At 43.2% G+C, this 16512-nt stretch overlaps 1 protein-coding gene across 45 annotated transcripts in view; it reads left to right on the forward strand.

Moving 5' to 3' along the window:
- The window catches only part of FOXP1 (forkhead box P1), a 378502-nt gene that overhangs the window by 241614 nt on the left and 120376 nt on the right, over window positions 1–16512 (forward strand). For 2 of the 45 annotated variants that reach the window (XM_086846866.1, XM_086846870.1), the window contains exon 1: window positions 15184–15356. The exons of 40 other annotated variants lie outside the window; for them this stretch is intronic. The gene's annotated coding sequence lies outside the window, so the exon portion shown is untranslated. Of the gene's footprint in view, window positions 1–15169; window positions 15357–16512 lie in introns of those variants that run through there. 3 more of the 45 variants (XM_086846871.1, XM_023935128.2, XM_086846873.1) reach the window with 3 other exon arrangements.

Below are 16512 nucleotides of genomic sequence, written 5' to 3' on the forward strand. Positions count from 1 at the left end.
CAGGGAGGAGAAAACCCCTGTTCCCACCACTGTGGGTTCCAGCTAAGCTGTGCCCTGCCTGGCACTGCCCACAGCAGCACTGCTGGGACCCGGCGGTGGCACAAGCAGAGGACTTCAGCTCTGAGGGAAAGCTTCAAAAAATGCCATCAGGCTTAACTTGGAAAAAAATATCAACACAGAGGGTGTCAATTGAAAACCAGCAGGGTAGGAAAGCTGCTGTACTGTAGTGGGAATGCAGCAGCCTCAAGGCCCTTTAAATGATTGGTGACACACTAGAGATATTGTTAAATTATCTTTTTTATTGGTTCTGGAGTCTTATGTCTTAAAAGACTATTCTTTGGAAGAAGTCAAGAGAATCCTTATATTTGGTTTAGATATAAACCTGAGATACAAAACCTGGATGTGGATCTGTACCTGAACTTTTCCAGGGTCTGGGGAGTATTTGAGGCTGGGATTTTGTTGTGAGACCTCTCTTTGCATGTGATGGTCTGGAGGACTTGTGTGTAGTGTTAAACTGCAGCACAGCCAAGCTTCAGCCAGAGATGTTGGTATTTTGGCATGTTTCCCCACCAAACAGGGAAATAGTGAAGTGTTTCTGTCTTAAGATTCTTGGAAGATTAAGATGATAATTTTCTGTTTTGTTTTCAGCACCAAAAATTGAACACAAGGATTTACCAGTTTGTAAATTTTCTGATTCTGTTGAAGAGAGGACCAGAGAAGGTTTGAGTTATGGTAGTAAGCAACAAAAGAAAAGGGGTTTTGCATCAAATTCAGCTTCTAAATGTTCAGAACTGCTTGTCTGTTTGTAGTTCATGAGTATTGTTTCCAGTGTTGCATTCTTCTCATCTCTGTGTTTTCATTGCCCCATCTGTAAAATCCAGATGGTGGACAAGAGGCTTTTTAGTTTTGTTGAAGGACTTCAGGATGATTTTGAAGGGAATATATGTTGCTGGTAATTTGTAAGAGAACCTGGAGCAAAGGCTTAATGAAGGGTTGCTGGTGAAACACTTTAATTCAAACACTCTGGTTAAGAGTTTTCTCTCCAGCCTGCACGGTCCCATATTTTACATTCACTCCCAGCATGGACTTCCTTTGCTGAAGGTCCCATAGGTAAGCCACGAGAGCAAAATATACTTCAGGGCCTCATACCAACACTTGGAGTAGGAAACTTTAACCATCCAGCCTAATTTTTCATGGCTGTAGAACAATAGCTGAGATTGTGCTGTGGGTACAGAGGTGGCCACCGGGACGGCCCCGTTAGCCCCGCACAGGCAGCTCTGCCCCCTCCTCAGGCTGGGATGGAGCTGTGGCCCAGAGTGGCTGTTTTTTGTGGCCCATGGGTGTTTTTCTCCTGTGCTGGAGTGAGATCATGGTGGTGACACGTTCCTGCCAAGGGGAGAGGGCTGAGCGCGGCTGTCGCCCGCAGAGCCGCGTTCTGTATCTGCCTGCTGGGGAGCAGCTGCAGGCGGAGGAAACCAATAGGGATAATGGTGATGCTGAATGGGAAGAGAAGATTTTTTTGAACGTGAAGAGGGCTGTTTATGTATCATAACCCCCTTTTCAATGCTGTAAACCCTTTGAAAGCAGCCTCCACTTTGCTGTGTGCAGCACGGAGCATCCAGGTTGGCTCCTCGGTAACAGCGGCAGCTCAGCGCGGTTTTTGTACCACTGTGGAGGAACGGGGGAAATTTTGAAAAAAAATCTTAACTGGCCAAAAAAATTCAGCATTTTTCAATTCTGTATTGATACCTGAGCAGCAGGCTGGCATCTACAGAGTGCTGAAATAGCTGTGAATTGGTAATTATGAATTACAGCAGGAGATCAGTTCAGCTTAGTGTTCCCAAAGCCTGAAAGATCAAAAGGTGCTAGTGAGAAAGGTAAAACATTGAGTGGCAGTCAATGTGCCAGGCTGCCTGAAACTTAGTTGCACTCCAGTTTATAGCTGAATTTTTCAAGGGTAAAATTTGAAAAAAGCGAATGTGGATAACATTTCTATTGAGGCATGGGTATTGCCAGGAAAATGACAAGGATGTGAAGCAGTTGCTGGGGTGCTCGTAGGTTTTTATATTTTTCTCAGTTTTATCCATTAGTTTACCTAGTAGAGCAGTAATTAAAGGAAGAAAAGCAGTAAGAAGCAGCAGGAGGGCAGGATTTTTCCTGCTTGTTTTTCCTTAATTTTCTATCAAATGCAGAGCAATACAACCGTTTATTTTTTAAGCTGCAAAAGTGCCCATTTCCCTTTTTCGTACCCTTTTCTTCCCAGCTGTCATGTACAGGAAATGGCAGTGTCAAATGATATATTTGTGTGTCACATTTCAGCCCAGTCTGGGGGGGTCAGTTACCCCTGGTTCACGTAGACCAGGCTGGTATCTCCCAGGCTTTTAAGAGCATCAGTAGATAAGAATCGAGATTTTGAAGCAGGAGATATCAAGAGAAGCAAAGGATTTGTGAGCATGCATAGAGGCCAGGCATCACCTCCAGCTGCTCAAAAGATCCCTCTAAGACTGAAGTTAATCATTAGAAGAAATGGTCCAATTTTAAGGTGGCAAAAACCTCCTTTGCTTTTGCCAAGTTCTTATCTGAGGAGGAGGGCAGCCATTCCTGGAGAGCAGCCTGTCTGGGATGTATCTAGTAAAAATTGGAGATATTTTTCATCACTTTTAAAACCCTTTCACAAATTCCCCAGATTATTGGCAAAATAAGGGTAGTGGCAGATTCCTAATAACTCTCTTTCCCTTCTGCATCAATTATGTGTCTCTGTGAGGCAGAGCTTTGAGTCAGCTCTCCTTCATTTCGCTCTTCTGGTCGCTCCCAGGGGAGACAGTCTCTTGGTAATAGGAGCTACCTCAGTTCAGAGAAGAATACAGTTTTGTTCCCTTCTCGAATGACACATGACTATCAGGCATCTCAGGAGTTCTCTGAGTGGGCACATGAATTGAACCTTTTAGGAGTCTGGGTGATTAATGGCCTGGTGGGTAGGAAGCAGACGCTTGTTACAGGTCTGGGGGATCTGCCTGGCAGAATTAAAAGCTGCCGTGGTGGCAATGCCCTTTTACCCTCCCGAGCTCCCCTGCAAATGTCACCAGCACCGCTCGGAAAAGGAAACAAAGTTCACCACAGGGTGGTTTAGGGGAATTTTTTTACTTTTGTTTTTGTTGCTCATGTGTTGTTGTGTGGGTTTTCTTACAGAGCAAGCACAAGAGATGTTTTAATTAGCCATGGTAGAATTGCTTTTGGCTTTATATGATCGTGTTTATTAAAGATCCTGGGCACATTGACATGGCTGTGATCCTTGTGTCTCAACCTGGCTGCTGGGGCAAAGTCTGTAGTGCTGCCGGTGTCTGTGGACAGGGCTGGATCCCAGTGCCAACATCAAGTGGGGATTTTTTCCTAATATGGACAGTAGTCCACAAGCAACTGGACCAAGTCCATCAAGTTAACGTTGCCAACAGCCAGTAGAAAGTTTGGCTGTGCTCTACTTGGACCAGCCCCGAGCTAGAGACCAGAAGGTAAAAGGCTTTTTCACACCCTTACTTGACATCTCATGGCCAGTGTTGATGTTCTGAAGGCACAGCCCCAGGGATGCTGATGGGAGGTGTTGCCTGCTCACCACTTCCCTCTGCAAATCGCTCTACAGTCGTGGCTTTTGCAAAATGAAGCTGTTTTGTTTTGCTTTGTTTTGTTTTGTTTTCCTCCAGAGAAAGCTCAGAGAAGGAACAGAGCAGGCACTGGCATGCCTGTCTAAACCCCTTCCTTTTTTAATTTTTGGAACGTTCTCCTCTGTTTACCTTCTGGCCTAATACTGATGCAGTGCAAGTGTTTCACTCACAAAACTTCCACTTGTCCTAATTTTGACAACGTGAAATTTCTGTATATTAATTCTTTATCTGGATTCTCAGTGGATTGCACAGCCAGTGCTTTAAATGGGCACTGGCAGCCCTTTTCTGGTCAGCAGGAAACTAACTAAGTTTGTTTCTAAGGAAAATATTGTGAAGCAAAGGGCGGTTTTTTGTTGGTTTGTGTTGGTTTGGGTTTTTTTTTGTTGTTAACATCTTGGTGTTCTGTATTAGGCGTAGACTTTTTAAACATGAGCACATGTTCCTTTTCTTTGATGTTGTTCACGAAGAAGATTCTGTCTTTTGCTTTAACAAAAGGCCCATGTTCCTTTTAGGTTGTTTTATTCTCCTAATGATATTGCTTACTCAGATAAATAGGGGGGTGTGTGTGTGTACACATTTAAAATGCAACATTCCCCTTCAACACACCATGAGTACACAGCAGAAGTGATCTTCTGTAGTGATCTCCTGTGCCAGAATTTTCATGTTTTGAAATGAAAATGGATTCTCCTTATCTTCTCATAGCCCCTTTGATCCATTGCCTGTGGGTGCATAGTGGCACTAACAACAGAGGATGGGGAAGCTTCAGCTTCGCATGGCATCATTAGCTCCACAGCATTAGCAGCATCCCTGTGAGGAGCTGGCCGTGCTCCTGGCGTGCCAGGAGAGCAGCCTGCTTCCCTGCACCTCTCCTGTGCTTGATGCCAGCTGGGATTCTCCTCCTGGAAGGGTCCTGTGTGTTCCTGCCGGGTGTTTCTGCGTCGCTCTTCTCTTTTCCTGACCCTGTCAGTGTCTCAGCAGTGGGAATTCCCTGCAGTGATAACTGCTTTTCCTTCCTCCAGGTAGCACATAACTCCAAGGACTAAGCTTGGAGGTTAGACCTGGTTTCACCTGTGCATCAGCCTGTATCTGTGCTGAGAGTTTGCATGTTTGGGTTTTTTTCCTCTAATTATTAATTCAGTCCAAAGTTTGTGATTTGTATCTGGTCACAACTAAATAGCTTGAGCCTCTCTGCCAAGACTTTGCATGCAAGTACTGTCAAAACTGTTCTCAGTGATGAGTCAGTTCCTTTTTTTTCCTCTTTTTTTCTTTTATTTTAATGACGAGTATGCAGCTAGTGTACCCATTAGAGCGTGCTGAGGGATGGCATAGGAATGAGGATACACATGTGTATGTATCAGCTGCTGAAGAGCAGCATTCGTGTTATAAATATAGCTCGGCTGTGTTCCTTCTTACATTTCAATTTTATAATCCGTTCCAGAAGATTTGGACAAAAATACTGTAGTGTAAGAGAGCATTAGTTTCTGGGTTCTTCAAATAATAATTCTTAGTAGAGAAACTAGTAAATAAAGCTCTGAAGATGGGCAAGATGACATCTTCCCTAGTTCTAGGAATTGGACTTGGGGTATAGATTTATGCAAGGTAAAATAAAGGACAAGTGGAAGCAGGAGCAGAACTGTATGTTTTATTTTTTTAGTTTATTGCTAAAATGTATGAATAGTCCTTTTTTGTTTGTTTTATTGGTGTGATTATATATGATCTATCTTTACATGTATACTTTTTAGACCTGGTGGGCCCAGTGTGATTAAATGTTTGCTTTGAATACGTGTCCAGAGTGTTAACTTTTCACAGTGGAAAGTTGTTAAATTCATTTTTATACAAGGGGGAGGGGGGAAGAAAAAAGTGGAGGGGGGGGGGGGAAGAGGAGATTGTTAAATGTATGGAAACCCTTATTGGCTGAATTATATAACTGAATTCATTCAACATGCTCGGTGTATCTTGTTCTCCTTTCAGTATTGCCACTCTGTTCATCACCCCTTTTAGTGCTTTAGGCATATGGTGTGCAGTACATCCAGGGAAGTGTCAACAATATGGCATATGTTATACATACTGATCTTGATACACCGTAGAAAATAATGGGCCTAACTTTAAAAGGCACGGTGCTAAGAATAGAGCGTGCTGCAACATGCAGACAGTGAATCCGCCATGAATGTCATGTTTGAAGACAAAAAGAGCTGTATTTTTCATTACTTTTGTGGCTTGGTTTGTGTCTTGGCGTTGCTGCAGATTAGAAAATGACGGTGAGATGAGTGCAGGCGGGATCTTCACCCGCCTGATGCTGGAACTCCAGGCTCAGTGGCGACTTGGGGGTCGGCTTGTGTAGGGGTCAGCGTGGGCAGGAGGGAGCAGGGAAGACAGGGAGCTGTGGGATCTGCTCAGCAGTGCTCCAGGGCTGCCCCTGTGAGCCAGGATGGGCCCAGCAGGGGCTGCGCTACCGACATCCATCCGTGGGAAGAGGGATGGGGACGGGGGATGTCCGGATGCGCTCCCAGGAGCCATTAGAGGGTCGCATTAGCTCACCACTTAACTCCCTCTCCACGCTGTAAATGAGCCTGCACAAGCAGATTGCAACGCTTACATTAAAACCACGCTGGTGGAAATGAGTCTTTCCAAAGACTCTTCCAAGGATCTGCCCATTAGGATCTGACTGCGAGTTCAGGGCTCTCATCTGGACTCACAGCAGTAAAATGAAGATGAAATGCTCTGTTTCTCATTTCTGGATCCTGGACTTACTCAGCTCCCCATTTCACAGGGAATCTTTCGTCCTAGGAACACTCATTTTTAAATTAGAAAAAAACTTAAACAGAGGGTCCTTTAGAACACTCATCCTGAAAATTGTTCCGGGGAGTTTCATCTTTAAAATAAATGATTCATACCGTCGTATAGGTGCATGTATATCTCTATGTCTGCACTGCTGTTTATTGTGCTGCACTGGCCTGGCTTGGGAGCTGTAGCATCTGAAGTGCAGAGAAGCAGTGACTGGCAAAAGGAATATCTGCTTTCCAACAAAGACCAAATATTTGTCCATTATCTCTCTGGCCGTTGTAGTGGTTCTTGATATCTGCAGAGCTGAGCAGATCACCACACGGATAAAACAGCACAACAAAATATTTATTTTTAAGCTTTGTTGAATGCTGAATGTTTGGTGCAAGTTTATGAGGGTTAAACATTAATAGCAGATGTTGTTAATGAATAGAAGGCTTGAGCCAGCTTCTGAGACCTTTGAGTTAGTACATGAATTTTCTGGTTGATGACAATACTTGTAACATGCCTAATTATGAAGTAGTGTTCTAATCAAGGCTTGAATAACTGAAGAATTTCCCCTCCTCTTTTGCGGTTATTTCAGTGGCACACACACAGATCGCTTCAGTGCCTGTGCTTATTCTTAGTGATTTTTCTTTTCTTAGAACATTCATTGAGGTTTTTCCCCAAGAAGCACACGTATTCACGCTGAACGTCGGCGCACAGGCACAGAGGGTGACACGTGCATGGCACGTCCCCTCCAGCCTGGCCCCACCAGCAGCTGAACTGGTGCCAGCCTCTGAAGTTGTTGTCCCAGTTTGTCACACTTCCAGGTGAAGTACGTGAAAGTGATTATAGGTAATAAATATCTCTTTTTTTTTAACTTATTGCAGAGGCAGTTTTTCCCCTGTTAATGAGGGTAATTTGACTTGGTTGAAGGATTGCAGTTCTTAAGAATTAATGCAGCAATCCAATTCAAAGATTTAAAGAGATCTAAGATTTTTCACAGGTCGTGTGCTAGTGAATGTGCTCCTATCACATAGCAGCTAATGGACTTGAACAACAGTCTGTCATTTACTGTTACCTCAGTGTATAGCAGCTTTGCCCTTGATAGCGAGTATACTTTCCCAGCAGTGCAGGTTATTTAGTAGTGCTGTGTATTTGTAACACTTTTAAGAGACAGTATCCAATTTCTAACAGCCCTAATTACTGGATAAAGCGAGGTTACCTTTCTGACTTTCTTAATTATGCGTTTGGATCCTAATCTGTGTGAGCCTAAAGTGGTTTAGGCTCTAATAGCTGACTCCTCATTTTATTTTGGATTTATCTCTGTGTATACACATCTATAAAACAATTTCTCTGTTGCGTTTTCCCTATATCAATGCTCAAAGGTTAATTCTATAAATACCAAAGTGTTAGGCACTAGTCTCCATAAGGTCTTCTTGTTTTTAGGAATGCATTATTACCTTTTAACAGTGTTTTGTAATGACTTATTTGTAAATGCTGCTGGAAATGCTCTAATTTCTTGATCCTATTATGTTCCTGGATATGAAAAATCCTATTGTAAGGTAATTAGAAGGATTCTCTTCTATTTAAATGTGTGTTCTCTAGACAGTGTCACTCTATACTCTGCACACAAGAACCTTTGTTCCTTAATTAGAAAAAGGACTAGAGCTCATTAATTGTGGGTACAAAGTGATGTCTGCTGAAATGGAGAAGCAATAATATAGTTTAAATAATGATTGATCCTACATTTTAAGTCTTACACTATTTCGTACTGATAGTGATAAATAAGCAACCCATAATGCAGGTTGCGAAGGAATGTGTGAAGATTTTTATTGAAAAATCTCTTTTTGCAAGGATAAACCTGTGTCGGGCACAATAAATAAAGGATGGATGGTACATACACAGCGTCTGCTGTTTAGGAAAGTCAGCATTTCTCAACACAGCACCGTAGCAATAGATGAGATACTGGAGTTCACTCCACCCCATACTTGAGAAAATGAAATAATTGTGAGAGCTGTGCAGTCAAAAGCAGTTTGGACTTTGGCCTTATAAAGCTATTATTGTGATGAAAAGAGTATTTTAATTACTGCTCACAAACAGGATGAGTTATACGTGTTTGAGTATTTTGCAGGGTGTTTTCTTTCGAAGACAACTGTACTTTGTTCCCTGAATTTCACTGTCACCCTGCTGTCCCCCTGGGAGGAGAAGGATGGACTGACTTGTGAAGTTCAACCCAAAACCCTTCACAAAAGGCTTTGGTTTATGTGGTGGCTACAGAAACAGGGTGGCCTGAAATGTGCAGGGTGAGCTCCCAGCAATGGCCCTTGCCAAAAATCAGGAGTGTGTTGCGCTGAGCTTGGCGGTCCTGCTGCCAAGGTGGGATGCCAGGATGGTGCCTGTGTGTGTTTGGAGTTTGGGTCTTGTCAGCTGAGGCTGGGCTGGGCAGAGAAAATTGGGGGGGAGGCGATGCCCTTGTGGCTTTCCCAGCCTGCAGCTCCATCTCTTCCTCAAATCCAGCAACGCCCCTTCCTCTCCTTGCCCCACCTTGCGCCCAAGACTTAAGAAAGAGAAAGCCTGTCCAATCTTCCTAGCCCTAATGAAAACGTGCATTAACAAGGCACACCTTTCCCATATGAAGAACAGGAAAGCTGGAAGATGAGGGTTGATTTCCTGTTGTATTTCACAAATCAAAATGGTTAATGCTAGACCTGGGTGTGAATTTCACTCGAAGCGTATCGGCACTGAATGAACCGGGAAATGTGGGGTTTCTTGGTATCCTTCTCTGCTGTATTCCTCTTGGTGGGAAAGAAAAATAGTTTTTAAAAGATAAAAAACCTGTTCTTCAATTGACTATGCAAAAATCTTATTGCAGTATTTATTCCAAACCTGCACACATAATGTTCAGTCAAGGAGAAAACAGCAAAAAACAGTTGTTGATGGACTTAGGCGAGAACTGGATTAAATAAGCATTAGTCTACTGAAGCTGATTACAGGAATATGAAAATGCAGTATCTTAATGGTACATATTTTCATGTGGCAGCTCAGTTGCCTTTCATTTTGCAGCTAATATGTCTATTCTTATGAGTCATTTACTTCTTTAATTACCTTTTGCAGGCAAGGCACCATGGTATATTAATGTGAATGATTTTTACTGCCAGTTTATCATACAATGCCCCAGAAGTTGAAAGGCGTAATTGACTTGGAAGAGCAGCTCATGAAGGAAACAATATTTAGTTGACAGTTTTCCTTGTACTCTCTGTTGACGTTTATGAGTTTACACTATGCTAAAGGAGTAATAAACACAATTTTCTTTCAATAACAGGAAAGAGTCGCTTTTAAAATACATTTGTGGAAAACAGATTTGTTCATTTCTTGAATAATATAAAATAATGCGTTTTCAGTGATGAGATGTATATAAGACTGCCAATTGAATTAAACCTCGGAAGGTGCATTTATAACCTGCCTTAGAGCGTTAAAAGATATTAGGGTGCATATGAATCAAATCAGTTAGATGAATATTTAAATTATACACAGATTTGGATAAATCATATTCAGATCTGCACGTTAGATTATTTGGTGGCCTTCTCTTGCCGTGGAGGGTGAAAGTTTGAAGTGGGAATATGAGGGACGGAGGCTCTGTTTCTGTAGATGGAAGAACTCTCATCAGAAAGCTCCTGATAAACCCCGATTAGAGGATTATTGCAGAAACTTTCTATAACTTTCCTAGAGCCAGAGGCTTGAGGAAGGTTTAAAATCAGCTTTGCAATCCGTCAAAGTCCATTTTCTCCTGGAATGCTACTTTTATTGAAATGACCTTGTCAAATCGCAAATTCTTTTTCCCAGGCATCCCCAGGACCGTGTGCAGGTATGATTAATCATCCCATCCCGCTTTAATTAATTTAAAGGCGCCCATGGCCGGGGCGGCAGGAGACGCCGGCTGGCGAGGGCAGCGCTTCCCCGCTCGGCTCGCAGGGAGTTAAACTTTTCACAGTTTTCCCGATTGTTTGCAGTTCAGCCCTCCGCAACATAATGAAAGTTTTCGAGCCATCTGTTGTTAAGCTGGCGGTGAGCAAGGCCAGTATATCCAAACAAAGTGCTGGCCTGCTGTAAACTGAACCTGTCAGTTTAGCATAGCTGGGCTGACCTCCCCGGGCGCGGGGCAGCGGGTACCAGGCACTGGCTGCCTGCTCAGCTTCCAGGGGAACTTCTTGGGGGGACCGTGTTTACTTTTTCCACTTAGCGTTCCTCCCACAGGCTTGGACTAGTTTATACTAAATCTTTAAATTGACACTGTTCTATTTTTTTTTTTTTCCCCCCCCTATTCTGAACTTTCTCCTTTTTTCTTAATCTTCCAGGCCGTGCAGAAAAAAAAAAAAAAATCTATTAAAACCCTACAGTGGTTGGAATTTGAGCTTTTAAGGAGGTGATGGGATTGGGGGGGGACGATGCAGGACAACAACTTCTGTGGTTCTGTAACTGTGTGTGCATGTGTGCTGGTGAGATTCTCTCAAAAGAAAGAGGCATGTTCCCAAGTATCCCAGCTTGCTTTCCAGCTCCTATTGTTCCCTTTGTTCTGTATTATTTAAGATCAGTTACTCATTTGCTTCAGAGGATTGGGAATATCAGGCAAGGTAGAGCAGCCAGCATCTATTGTCTTCCTGGGAGCCACAGTTTGCATCCAGAGTGGCTAGAGCAGCCTCCCTCCTGTTTCTGTTTGCTTCTGTTCAAGGGGTACAGCGAAAAGTACTGGAGAATTTGAAACTTTTTGAGTGGAATTGCCAAGATGAGACTGTAAATGCCCTTTGTTTGTAGGGCTGTGTGGCAGAGAATTGCTTTCCTTTCTCCTTCATATCAAATATGCGTTAGTTTGGCCTCGTCTCCTCTGCCTCAGTGTGTTTGTGCTTTTTCCAGTCTTATGTCTCAGACTGCCTTCCCTTTTTCTTTCCTCCACAAATGTTATTTTATTTATTCCTTTTTTGTCTAGGATACAACACATGTCAATTCTCGGCTGGTATTCACTCAATACAAGCGATTTTAACTGTTTTTTTAGGATTGGCAACAAAACTTGAAGTTCCTGTGCCAGGAAAGTGACTATTTGTTATTACCTGTTTTCAGTGTTTGTTTTTTGGACTAGACCTACAGTAAATACCTTTATGCTACCGTGGCTGCCAAATTCAGTCTTTGCTTTCTACACTTGTGCTGTACCTGCTCACTGGTCTTTGGCTGCTTTCAAGTGTGTTTTACTCAGCTCATGATTCTTGGAAAGCAAACCCGATCGTCAGTGACCCCGAATGCTGCAGTTCTCAGTCAGGAGGAGTTTTGCCTGAGGAAGAGCTGCTGAATTTGTGCCGTGTGTGAAACCAAAATGTGCTTTTGCAAAAGTGCATCGCAGCCAGTCCGTATCTTAACAGTGTGGTGCAAATGCACTGCAAGCTCTGGAAAAGCAGTATAAAAGTATTTGGCCTTTCCAGAAGACCCTTCCAAGGACTTGTGCCAGTGCCCACCAGAGGGTAGGAGTGCCCAGGGGATGAGGGGGAGGGAATATGACAGTGGTGAGAAACACTCAATTTTAAATTAAAATGACTGCACTTATGAGGAAACCCCATCCAGCTCTAATCTGTTTGTGAGGTGACTGACACATAAAGTGCTTTTTGTTTTAAGGTAGAGGGAAATGCATTCAGGATAGAGTTTCTGGTATAAATGTCAGGTGCAACACAGTGCATGCTCACTCAAAAAGTCAAGCAGATAACCTTGGCATTTAGGGACATTGCCTTGTATAAAACGAAATTGTATTTTGTTTTTAAAAAGGAGGACTACATTAAGAGGTCACCTATTAGCTGTGTTTTTGCTAGCTGTCTGAAACTCAGCTCTACTGTCTATTAAACTCAAACCACTATGTAAACATTCCTGTGTTGTTCCTGGTCTCTACAATGGCCAAGGGGATCAGGTTTCACCTGCCTGCACATCTTCAAGCAATTAAAGCAATTAGCTTGAAGCCATTTCACATTCAAGGTCTACTGTGACATTCAAGTCCAGAAGAAGTCTAGGGGAAAAGGAAAAAGAAGAATATAAAAGGCCGCTGTGCAGCACATGCACACAAATAACCTGTGAGGGGGTTTTGGACTTTACAACAACTTCCAAATGCGGTCAGGAGGCTTCACAGCAGGCAGGCAAAGTTGCTGCTGAGAAAGGGAAAAGATAAAGAAAAAACACCTAATGATCCTTTAAATTATACCCAAGTTTTGCACTGGAAAGGGAGGTGGAGGAGAGAGAAATAGCAACATGATTTGGAAGGATATTTGTGTGAAATAATACGGCGTTGGCCTTATTTACTGATATTTCTCCTGGCATGGACATCGTATTTTTCTTCTCATTTAGGTGGGGATTTATATTTGGTGTTTACATTGTAAAACTACACTCACTCTGGCTAATGTATCCCTTACAATGACATTCAGCTCAGAGTTTAGTGATTCCAGCAGTAAGTCTTGAAAGCTGCTATTTTTTTAAAAGGTTGGAGCAGATTAGTGGTGACCTTAAAAGATTAAACTAGTACAGTTTAAAGATAAATAATCAGCCTTTAGCACATTAGATAGCTACATAAGCATGACAGAAGGTGACTTTCTTACAACATTTTCAGAATCCAGGCAGCATTTTTACATTTGAAACTTCACTAAGGCAAGGAACAGTGGTTTGCAGAAAGCAAGACATAAACTGATTGCACCACTTCAGATTGGTTAATACAGTTTTAAATCCACAGTTTTCCTGTTGGTTTTATTATTGAGAAGAGGCTAATTTTAAAAGCTATGCCTGCTGCAAAAGAAGATCTAGCTTTGTCGTCCTGGAGGGTGTTCTTAATCAGAAATAACCGCAGGCTAAATTATAATGTGGAATCCTGCTGCCCTTTAACCTAACACTGCTGCTCGTTCAGTGTTTGTTAACAAATAGCTCTAAGTACAAAATTGTTTGAGAATTACTTTTTCATTATATTTGCTGACTTCAATTAGAATAAGAAGCTTATTTGGGGAAGAAAAATTAAAAATGTATGGCTTTCTAGAGAAAGTTTCAGCAATTGTTTCCTGGCAAGTGTCGCCTTCAGAGCATAGCTGTGGACTCTGTGGCACATGTAATTCAATTTAAATAAAATTACCTTCTGAAATAATATTTCTGCACCGGTGGCAGAGTCAGAGCTCAGGAGCATCCCAAGACTCAGCCCTTGGAAAGATGAACAGCCTAAAAGGGTGGCAGGGGCTCAGGCCAGGGCCCCTTTTGCACCTTGCTTGGGGATGCAATTCCTAATGGAGAGGCACCAATTCCCCATCCCTGTGGTGCTGGGGAGGGCTGGGCTATAGATGCGAGTGGCACGGTGTCCTATTTTTATTTCACTTTGAATAACACGTAATTGAAACGTACACTCGGCAAATTAATTGGTGAGTTGAAGGTAAGAACTGCTGAGTTAGTAGAGACAGCACCAGCCCTGTTCTTTTTTTCCCCCTTAAGTTTACATGCTGGAGCGGAAACGCCGCGGTGCTCAGAAAGGAGGTGATGCCTCTGTAAAGCAGATCTTTCCAATTTTATTTTTTTTCTAGCTTAGTCTTCTGTTTCTATGATCTGCCTTTTGAACTGTTTTTGTGGCTGATCAGTTCCACCTAATATGTCTCTTGATTTCTGCTATTGTAATACTCAGACGACATGCTGTTCTCTTCATTTTTATAAGCTTTAGATGCTCCTGCCTGTCATACTCTGGCGGTTTATCTTCAGTGTCTGGATTTGCTTTCAGACTTGCATGTCTATCAAGCTGCTGTTGCTTTGAATGTGAGATCAAAAGAAGATGAATTCCAGTAAAAAATTTCCTTGTATGAAGAAAAGATTGGGGGCCTATGTAAACATCCCACTGACAGCTCCCAATGAGTTATTTTAGCAGAGCATTAGCACCCAGAATGACAGACAGTCCAAGACTACATGCTAAATAACAAATCAGTCCCTTCAGTGGCAGCAGCACGTTGCCACAACAGCAATACATTTTCTAAAGGAATCCTGTTCCTCTTTTTTTATTGAATATGGCTGTTCGACTGCTCATCTCTTCACGAGCTGCCTTTGAGTGCCAGCCCCAGTTTACTTTTTCTTGACAATATCTGTGTCATGTCACCAATATGACAGCAGTAGACAGGGCTTTGATAATTGGGTGGGGAGACGGTTAGTTAGTCATCTCCAGTTAAATAGGTAGTTTGTTTTAGGGAGGGGAAGGAGATGACGAAGGAGGGGTGGCATCTGCCGGAATGCTGAAGTTACACTTTTGGAGATGCTGAGTGCGAGTCCCTGCGCCCAAGACAAGTTGTGTTTTTTGGGCGGTTGTTTATATTTCAGTTCACTCAGTTAGAGAAAACAGCTCTGCAGCCCGGCCAGCCTCCCCAGCCGGTTTCCAGAGCAAGTCACAGCACTTGGGTAGGGTAGGAACGTCAAGCTTGGCTGGACTTCCGTGCAAATCCGAATTTGCCTGGATACAGAAGCGAGGTGTGCTTCTGGCTGCTGTTCGGTCTGGTTGGGGACATAATTAGTTCTGCCTGTTTCTGCTCACAGATGGGGGGGTTTAATAGTGCAGAGTCACTGGATTTTTGTGCCGGGTGTAGCGCTTAGCCCAACTTTGAGATTACCTGTGAGCTCCAGCTGATCTCACCACTTCGCAAGGGAAGAATTAGGGAAGGAATGCTTTGCGGTTTCTTTGTCATTTAGTAAAAGCAGAGGTTGCTACTGTGGAGGCAGAGCCCGGTGGCTGCTGCGAAGGGCAGTGCTCCAGCGTCTCCCTCCAGCCTGTGCTCCGGCTGCACGGCACTTCCTGTTTATTCAAACATCTTTTTACCATTCTTCAGCCCCCGCTTCACAGAAACAGCCAGAAACATCTCCAGCGCGAAGACGGAAATCTAAAGGCAGACAGTAAGAGCTCACTCTGTTAAACTCTTCATTTTCTCTGCGAGCGCTCAGACGAGAGGAGCGTGCAGGCAGGGCTGAACTTTTATAACGCGCTGCCTCGCGCAGGCAGCTTGGAGCACAGGAGAGGGGAATTGCTTTGGTTTCAAGCAAAAAGCAGCCAGTTCAGGTTGTTTATGGCGGTGTTGACAAGGGTGGGGTTTTTGGCATGGCTTTGGAGAGCTGTGGCAAGGACTGAGTCCTCTTTGGGGCGCCTGTCACCTTGCAGTGCCCCTCTGGCATGGGAGCAGCTATGTGCCACTGTCCCTGCTCCTCATCAGGTGCTGCAGCTTCTCCTTGCACATCTGCCAAAAATACCTAAACAACCCAAGAAAGGGAAACGTGGCTGCTGCTCTGGGCAGCAAAGTGGCGCGAACCCAGTGGCTTTTTTTGTTTTCCACAAATTGTTTGCATCGTGGCTCTGGCACCGCATGCGAACCAGCCTCGCTAATATTTGTACCAATTTCATGCTAATAAAAATCAGGCTGCTGAGACAAGCATGGCTATTATCTCATTCATATGACTATTGTTTAGACCTGTGGTACTACAAAAGGAAAGGGAAAGCGTGCTCACGCCGGGTAATGGTTGTTAACTTCTCATGTGAGGGATTTTCTCTGCAGTTTTTCAGTATTAATGATTGTTGTATGAATGGTCTTCAGGGGTTGTTGGAAGATAGTGTAGATCCTCTGGGTAATCCATGTCACAACACGGAAGCTGGATTTTTCCCCCTCTGTTCAAGTGACTTAAAAAACTGCTTGATATTTCTCAGTGGTTTCTCCCCCCCTGCAAAAGTCCACTGAAATAGCAGGTAACTTTTTCTTTTTTTTTGGCAAGCATTCGTGGTGCACATATAGTGTGAAACATAAGAGAAAATGGAAAATATGCTGCCTGTCCTATGGAGAAAACCCATCCTCCTTGAGGCTTTTCCTGCCTCTCCAAGATCCAAATACACTTTAAAATTTTAAGCTGTAAACCCCCATCTTCCTAGAAAAGAGAGCGAGAGAGAGAGAAATCAAGCTGTGTGTTCAGCCAAACCGCAAGTACAACAAACATATTTTGAAAATATATTGCTAGTCTGGCTTTTTAATGTTCAGAAGTTGTTCTACTTTGCAGAAAAAAAAAA

This window comes from Cyanistes caeruleus, chromosome 11 (genome assembly GCF_971803275.1).
Source record: "Cyanistes caeruleus chromosome 11, bCyaCae1.hap1.1, whole genome shotgun sequence".
In the NCBI taxonomy this organism is placed as follows: domain Eukaryota; kingdom Metazoa; phylum Chordata; class Aves; order Passeriformes; family Paridae; genus Cyanistes; species Cyanistes caeruleus.